The following is a 9,466-nucleotide window of genomic DNA, read 5'->3' as shown; positions in this document are numbered from 1 at the left end:
TTGGCTGGTTTGTTGTAATCCAATTCTCAATGGTCAGAAATAAGGTTTGAGGTTTTCCAACATAAATGGTTTGCGACCATTATCGTTCCAATCTCCTCTGCACCATCTGCTTAATCTTCCGATTAATTACTTTCTACTTGTGATTATTCAGTGTCGGACTGTTCTCAAGGATCTGCTTTCTCTCCACAGATTTTGCCAGACCTTCTGTGTTTTTCCAGCAATTCTGTTTGTGCCAACAATGACCACTTGTTTCACAGTTTCTATCCTGAATTACAGAAACCTACAGTGTTGAAGAAAGCCATTCAGCCTTTTGCGGCCGAGTCACTTGACTGAGAGCTACCCAATTAGTCCAGCCCCACTGCTCTTTAACTATAGCCATGCAAATGTTTCTCTATGAAGTATTTATTCAATTCATCTTTGAGATGTACTGTTAAGTAGGCTTCTACTTCCCTGCAGGTACATAAAGCGGCTGAGTAAAAATATTCTCATCTTCTCTTTCATCCTTTTGTTAGTTAGCCTAAATCTGTCTCCTCCAGTTGACTGACCTTCTTGCAGTAGAAACAGTTTTTCCCTATTTAAGATATCGAAATCTCTCAAAAAGTTGAACACCTCTGTTAACATATGTTGGTGCATGTCACCGTGCTACATTAATGTCAAATTTACAGCATGTGCAAGATTCCACACCAAACATACTACAGGTGCTTCAACCAAATGGTCATGTGTGAAAATTGAAGAGGTGTCCTACTTACTTGAGTGAAGGGGAATTATGTTTAATCAGAAGGTACAGATACACTTAGTCAAGTGCATCACTGATCTCAGTCCAGGGGGCTCACCACGGTCAGTTCTACAAGTCAAGTCAAACCGGTCCAGTGGTATAGGTGAGGATATGGGCCTCTGAGAGGTAGGCTAAAATGGCTTCTGCAAATTCTGCATTACTAAATTAAAATTGCTCTGAACCAGTCAGAAACAAGAAACCGCAAACTGTTGTAATTGCAATAAAAAAACAGAAATAACGATGGAGGTAGAACAAAATAGTTCCCTATATGGAAATTCTACTGTTAGTCCTTAAAGCCATTTAAATAACTATCCATATTTGCAAGCAACCAATATCATTGGTTCAATTAACTACCCATGAAGTAATTCATCGGATCTAACAATGCCATCATGCTCTTTTTTGATGATGATAAATGTATTTAAGTCTTATGCAAACTCTGTAAGATTTTTGGAATTTTTTGATTGCCAAGAAGTTTTCCTACTTCTGGGCAAATCAGAGTCTACCAACCCAGCGCTGCAACATACAATAACCAATTGTTTGCTTGTTGGACCAAGACTCTTTTACAGGAGGGATAACTGACCGATCGTGGAACTGAGTGACTCAACTCGGTACGGACAGGCCATCAGCAGGGGAGTAAGTGCCCTGAGACCGCCACGGTTAGGTGAAGAGGACTTGGCCACCCAGACGTGAGTATTTCCTCCTCCGTTTGGTTTTCCTCTCACTTGTCTGGGGGTGGGCTCTACCCTTCGCTGACTTTGGATCTGATCCAACCCGACAGAAATTTACATTGTAAGAAGTTTTGACGTTGAATACTGGTTTTAGAATTATACATGATCAATTGGTCAAAAAGGAAATGATTAAGAAGTTGTGAACTTTGTTTATTAAAGGCAGATTGCCAAGAGAAAAAAATGTAGGAACTGAGTTACTTGGACAAATAGGAATATAAGGTAAAAGTTGTGGGTCGCGATTGAAAAAGTTACTCAATGTTAGTTTGGGAAGACAATCTTGTGTTTGGGGATAGAATTAAAATCAATTTCAGTCTTCTATTTTCCTACATTGCAGGTTTGTTAAACGACACTAAAAACTTGTCCTGAACTGCATGACCAAGGGGGAAATGTTAGGATGTGTGTGTGTGTGTGTGTGTGAGAGAGAGAGAGAGAGAGAGCAGTTTGTTCCCCTTCAGCCTAAAGAAGATTTAACTCATTGTTGTCTGGTTTGAATGCCTATTTGTTTATTGTGTTTTGTTATCTGGAGCTTCAAACGTAATCGACTTGATTAAAGAAATTGTGATTTAGACATTTAAATTTGATTTTAAAATTGTATTTTAAACATTTACATTCACTTTAAAAAGTCTTACTATTGTGCTGTTGTATATGTTGAAATATTCACCTGTTTTAAATTATGAAAATAAGAAATTATGGTAAATTATATAAATTTGACCATTGAGAAAGATTATCCTTTGTAGGTGTTACGTGATAAATATCTGGAAAAAGGCCCGAAGTTTTAGACAGTTGTCTGGTGACCCAAACAAAAAGTTGGGAGTTGAACAATGGCCATTGGGAGGGCGGGAGAATTTGGACATGGTAAAGTCAGCCCAACAGCAAATTTGATGAAAAATATGGGCTCAAAGAAAAACTAAAGAATTAATTAGACTTTGCCATTACTATTGTTATGAACTTAAAGATAATTCTTTACTGGCTTCTTGGCATGACAATGCTACTAAATTGGGCATCAAATTGACCGATGGTGGTATTCTTAAACCGGTTGAAGCTCTCAAAAAGGAATGTGCACTTGAGAAAAGGTTAAAATCTGAACAATCTCTATGTAAATGTAATGATAATATTAAAGCACTGCGCAGTTCAATGGTTGGCCTTAGTTTGAGTGCGGGTTACAATGAACATTCAGGTTTGGATGATTGGTGTTCCTCTTTACACAATACACCACAATCCCATCTCTGCTATCTCCTGGTTCTCCTTCCCCTTTTAGTCCCCAACCTACAGCCCCTGTAGACCCTTCTCAACTTACTACTGCAATTCCAAATCCTCCACTGCTGGCAGGTTTGCCTCCCACCTATCACACGGTGGACCTTCCCAACTCTCAGACCTCTGCTGTTCCCCTCCAGCCAACCCCTATTCCTTCTCATCAACTCCCTCTCACTTCCCCTATTGATAACAGTACCCAGACTTATGCTGCCTAGGTTCAATCTTCAGACCTGCCCTCTTCTCAAGATAGGGGATGATACACCACCTTTTTCACAAAACAATCCCTTTTCTCAATAACTGACTAATTTCCTCTGAGTTCTTTATCTCATGAACAGGAATCTACAGTTCTGCTTAAAATTGAAAGTCGATGGTACCCCTTTTTGTTTGACATGGGAGCTTTGATGTCTTCAATGACATCCGACATGAATCTTCCAATTTCCAATAAGACCCAAACGTCTGGTTTCCGAGGTGAGACCCATCTGTATGCAGTTTCTGATCCAGTTTCCATCTATTTCCAGGGTTATTCCTTGCATCATTGCTTTATTACCACTATATTATCCTACAACCTGATGGGACAAGACTTGTTATGTGCCTTTCAAATCAAGCTTGCATGTTCCCCTGATGGTATCCAACTTGAGTCTGATTCAGTTGAAGGCCAGTTGTACCTATCCAGCAAACCTCAGTGGTGGTCACTTGACCTCGATCCTCAAAGCTTGGATGGTCATGTAATCCTTGCCTATGATCGAACAGGCAAAGGCAAATTCCTCAAAGATTTTTTCATAAACCTTATTGGTACTAAATCGATTATACAAATCTTGGCCCAAGTTACTGGGCCAGAAGGTGAAGCAGACTACATTCAAATACCGGCTCACCTGTGGAAACAGGCCAACACATCAGCACCCCACATCACTCAAGTCAATCCGCCTTACCATGCTAGAGATTTGGGTCCACTGGTCCACAATGCTATCACCAAAGCTGATCTCTGTTGTCGTCATCTGCAAACACTCCCAGGAGGAATAACTGTCCTCTACTACTCCCAACACATCCCTCGCCAAACCACACTCCTGCATCACGAAGGTAGAGATATCCTTGATTTCGTCCAGCCTGATGTAGGGCTGAATCATCCTCCCACTTTGGACTTATGGAATGTGAACCCATTCGGATTTCTCTCAAAATGAATGCTACCCTACCATCCATCTGCCAATATTCACTGAAGCAACAAGCAATACTGAGCCTTACTGCTCTGATTGATGACTTTCTCTGCCAAGGCATCCCAGTCCCTTGCCAGTCACCCTGTAACACTCCGATTACGGCCATCCCAAAACCTGACAGGCCGGACCAATATAGACTTGTTCAAGGCTTAAGAGCTATTAACGCTATTGTGCAGCCCCTCCATGCCTTGGTCCCAAATCCAGCCCATGTCCTAGCCTCTGTTCCATCAGATGCTAAAGTTTTCACTGTAGTCGACCTACAACATGCCTTTTTTTCTCTCCCTCTTCACAAAGACAGCTAGTACTGAAGATCTGTTTCACCTCAAGAGGGGCTTCTTGGTTTGAGATTGGTCAAAGGAATCGACAAATGTGGTCTATTCAAAAAGCAGGGTTCGTTAGTTTATTGAATTAAAGTACCTTGACGTAATTCTATCCAGCAACACAGAGACTGAAGCTTCCGTGTTTCAGAGTGAAGTTGCACAATTACATTTGAAAATTACACATTATTGATATGTTTCTTTTAAGAAATAGTACAGCCTTAATTACAAGAAAGACCAATCACATATAATAAGGTGACATGATTTACAGCAAGTTAATCCAATGATATTTTCTTCAAGAAGGATATCTAATTTACGTAAATTGTCACGCCATGTATTAGTTCAAGGTTAGTTCAAATGGTCAATTAATGTGTCAGTGTTCATCTTATGAAAACTCTATTGTCCTCTTATCTTTGAACTGCAAATTAATTCTGCGAATCAGCAGTATGGTTCACAGGCCATTTTGTAGTCTTCTTTTAAATCGAGAAACCATTTTGTTGAAATAAAAACCTACACATTTTGTTGCCTGAATTCCAATTTTATATCCTCATTCCCCCCTATGGTCACGTTTGTCTGGATTGAAAACCATCTGCCACTTTTCCGCCCAACTCTCCAGTCTCTCTATATCCTCCTGTAATCTCTGACAGTCCCTTATGCTTTCTGCTACTCCACCAATCTTTGTGTCATCTGCAAATTTGCTGATCATACCAACAGTGCCCTCTTCCAGATCATTTATGTATATTACAAACAACAGTTTGTAATATACATAAATGATATTATGTATAAAACTGACCCCTGTAGAACACCACTGGTCACCTTTCTCCATTTCGAGAAACTCCCTTCAACTACTACTCTCTGTCTCCTGTTGCTCAACCAGTTCTTTATCCACCTGCTAGAACACCCTGCACACCACGTGACTTCACTTTCTCCATTTTCATTAGTGGAAGTGCAGAGAATGTTCATAAGGGTTATCCCTGATGTGGAAGGATTGTCTCATGAGCAAAGATTAAGCAGATTTTTTTGATTAGATTCCCTACAGTGTGAAAACAGGCCCTTTGGTCCAACCAGTCCACACTGACCCTCTGAAAAGTAACTCACCCAGACCCATTTCCCACTGACTGGCACACCTAACGCTAGGTGATTTAGCATGGCCAATTCACCTGATCTGCACATTTTTGGACTGTGGGAGGAAACCCATGTAGACACGGGGAGAATGTGCAAACTCCACACAGACAGTTACTCGAGGCTGGAATCGAACCTGGGACCCTGGTGCTGTGAGGCAATAGTGCTAACCACTGTGCCGCCCACAGCTACCAATTTCCTTGTTCTTGATGGCAAAGATGTTCCCTATAAGGTTGCTATTAGAGCCCTTGTTCCCACAACAGTACCTTGTTCTGGCCAGTGAAGAGGTCAATGGAACCTTCATCTGAGGAGGACACAGCGGTCGGTCTCGGCCGACTTTCGCTCCAAGTGGAAGGATCCCAAGGGACTCGGGGACAATTCAGGACACTCAATAGACCGGGGAATCCTGAGTACCTTGAGTTTGGGAGGATCGGCAGAGGTAGTAAGTCAAAAGAACTGCAATTACCTCATCTGTGGCCTGACCATTCTAGGAAATAAGACCAAAGAGGCTCTGGAACAGATTAAACTGGGATTATTAGATCTGTGTCTTTATTCCATGCAGAATCGGTATGCCTTAGACTATATACTAGCCAGGGAAGGTGGGGTCTATAAAATTGTCCAAGACAAATGCATTATGGGCATTCCCGACCGGACTGACAATATTACCAAGATACAAAATGAGACCCAGGTATTCCTTGATGGGATGACTGAAGGGACCAGTTGGGGAAGCTAGGGATTGGGCTGATGGTACAAATTAGTTTATCAATTTGGCGATGTACATCAGAACGATTCTTCTCTGTCTGTTTGCAGGCATTGTTATTGTTACGTGTTTAATTGCTAAACTTATGAGCTCCCTTCATGATATAGGTTCACCCCAGAACATGCTCCTTTTGCAATCTGAATGCTCACCCCATGTGTTAGTGACGATGATAAATATGACCAGGTGAGCATTGAAGAGGATGTTGATGGTTGGAGGGTATTCGTTTGGATTAGCCTTCTCTTTTAGCCTTCGCAGAGCGATCAAAGGGGGGAAAGAGGATATGGGCCTCTGAGAGGTTGGCCAAAATGGCTTCTGCAAATTCTGCATTACTAAATTAAAATTGCTCTGAACCAGTCAGAAACAAGAAACCACAGACTGTTGTAATTCCGATTTTAAAAAAACAGAAATAACGATGAGATAGAGCATAATAGTTCCCTATATGGAAATTCTACTGATAGTCCTTAAAGCCATTTAAATAACTAACCACATTTGCAAGCAATCAATATCATTGGTTCAATTTACGACTCACGAAGTAATTACAATTATTCATCGGATCTAACAATGCCATCATGCTCATATTAGATGATGATAAATGTATTTAAGTCTTATGCAAACTCTTTAAGGTTCTTGGAATTTTTTGATTGCCAAGAAGTTTTCCTACTTCTGGGCGAATCAGAGTCTACCAACCCAGCGCTGCAACATACAATAACCGATTGTTTGCTTGTTGGACAAAGAATCTTTTACAGGTGGGATAACTGACCGATCGTGGAACTGAGTGACTGATAGATGCACACAGGTAAGTAAGTTGTAGACTTGTAGCAGCATCACTCAGGGGCAGAGGCTGTCCTTAATTGGGGCTGACCTCATTAGCCAGTCTGGGAGAGTGGGCCACAACCAGTTGTGGGAATTTGGGCAGTTTGGAGACCTTAACTAGGGGCTATCTGCATCCAGTTCATGCTGTGCTGGGGGAAGTGGGAAACTCCAGTTTATGGATAGCAAGGGGATAATGACAATGAGTGGGGGGACATTCAGAATGTAAGGATGGGGTCTGATGAAAGATGTGAGGGCACAGAGTACTGTGGCAGGGAAGAGTTATGATCACAAGTTATGATTACTAGGGTGAAAGGAGAAATTTACCTTCACCTCCACCACATCCCTTTCAGCAAACTGGGGTGTCAAATTGTTTTGTGTCCATTTCCTTTCGAATAGTTGAACAGTAAACTTTGAACAGCAGCACATGTGGTATGATTGGTGTGGAACGTGGCGCATGCTGTAGCATTGACATTGATGTAGCACAGTGACATACAGCAGTATAGGTTAATAGAGGTGTTCAACATTTTGAAGGATTTTGATAATGTAAAAAATTGTGTCTACTGCAAGAAGATGAGTCAACCAGAGGAGACAGATTAAAGTTAACTTACAAAAGGATAAAAAGGAAGGTAAAAAGGTATGAACAGATATGCAGCTAGAGTCAATGGCAGAAGGTTATGGCAGTCATGAGTGATTCATAGAACGTAGAACATTATAGCACAGTACAGTCCTTTTAGCCCTCGATGCTGTGCTGGACTTTTATCCTACTCTAAGATCAGACAAACCTACATACCCTTTATCGTACTACCTTGCATGTGCCTCTCCAAGAGTTGCTTAAATATCCTGAATGTATTTGACTCAACGGCCACTGTTTGCAGTGCATTCCACGCATCCACCACTCTCTGTATAAAGAACCTATGTCTGACATCTCCCCTAAACCTTCCTCCAATCACCTTAAAATTATGTCCCCTCATGATAGCCATTTCTGCCCTGGGAAAAAGTCTCTGGCTATCTACTCTATCTATGCCTCTCATCATCTTGTGTACCTCTATCAAGTCACCTCTCATCCTTCTTCACTCCAATAAGAAAAGCCCTAGCTCCCTCAACTTTTCTTCATAAGACATGCCCTCCAATCTAGGCAGCAACCTGGTAAATCTCCTCTGCACCCTCTCTAATGAGGTGACCAGAATTGAACATAATATTCCAAGAGTGGTCTCACAATGGATATATAGAGCTGCAGCATAACCTTGCGGCTCTTAAACTCAATCTCCCTGCTAATGAAAGCCAAAACACCATATGTCGTCTTAACAACCCTATCAACTTGGGTGGCAAGTTTGAGGGATCTATGGACATGGACGCCAAGATCCCTCTGTTCCTCCACACTGCCAACAATTCTGCCTTTATCCCTGTGTATTCTGCATTTAAATTTGACCTTCTAAAATGAATCACTTCATACTTTTCCAGGTTGAACTCCATCTGCCACTTCTCAGCCCAGCTCTGCACCCTGTCAATGACCTACTGCAACCTACAAAAGTCCTACACATTTTCCATAACTCCACCAACCATCGTGTAATCGGCAAACTTACTAACCCACCCTTCCACTTCCTCATCTAAGTCATTTATAAAAATCACAAAGAGCAGAGGTCCCAGAACACCACTGGTCACTGAGCTCCAGGCGGAATACTTTCCATTCACCACCACCATCTGTCTTCTATGGGCCAGCCAATTCTGTATCCAGACAGTCAAACTTCCCTGTAGCCCATGCCTCCTTACTTTCTGAATGAGCCTACCCTGGGGAACCTTATCAAATGCCTTGCTAAGATCCATTTACACCACATCCACTGCTCTACCTTCATCAACATGTTTAGTCACATCCTCAAAGAATTTAATAAGGGATTTGGTATCTGTAACCGCACAATTCAGTGAGGTGTATATCCTGGTGCGCAGATTAATAATAATGAGCAGCAGTTGAATGTATGAGAAAAACTGCCAGGGCCATTGTGGGAGAAACCTCCTTCAAGCTCCACCAAAATGTTTTGGAGATGCCGGTGTTGGACTGGGGTGTACAAAGTTAAAAATCACACAACACCAGGTTATAGTCCAACAGGTTTAATTGGAAGCACACTAGCTTTTGGAGCAATGCTCCTTCATCAGGTGATAGTGGAGGGCTCGATCGAGCCCAAAAGCTAGTGTGCTTCCAATTAAACCTGTTGGACCATAACCTGGTGTTGTGTGATTTTTACCAAAATGATGCTTAGCTAAATGCGGAAAGATTTATCCCAACAACACAATTTTACAATCTGTGATATAATGTATGTAATTAAATACATGAGGGCTATTTCATTATTCACATCATCCTTCGAACTGATCTTATTCTATCTTTATTTTGGTGATTGCATGCTTCAGTACTCCAAATTATTTTCATTTATTCAGACTGAAACGCTCCAGCAATAATCTGAGTGCACCCTTTAGCTGTGTTGTCACTTGAC

The sequence above is a fragment of the Hemiscyllium ocellatum genome, chromosome 7 (assembly GCF_020745735.1).
Source record: "Hemiscyllium ocellatum isolate sHemOce1 chromosome 7, sHemOce1.pat.X.cur, whole genome shotgun sequence".
NCBI lineage: Eukaryota > Metazoa > Chordata > Chondrichthyes > Orectolobiformes > Hemiscylliidae > Hemiscyllium > Hemiscyllium ocellatum.
This window is presented reverse-complemented; position numbering follows the sequence as displayed.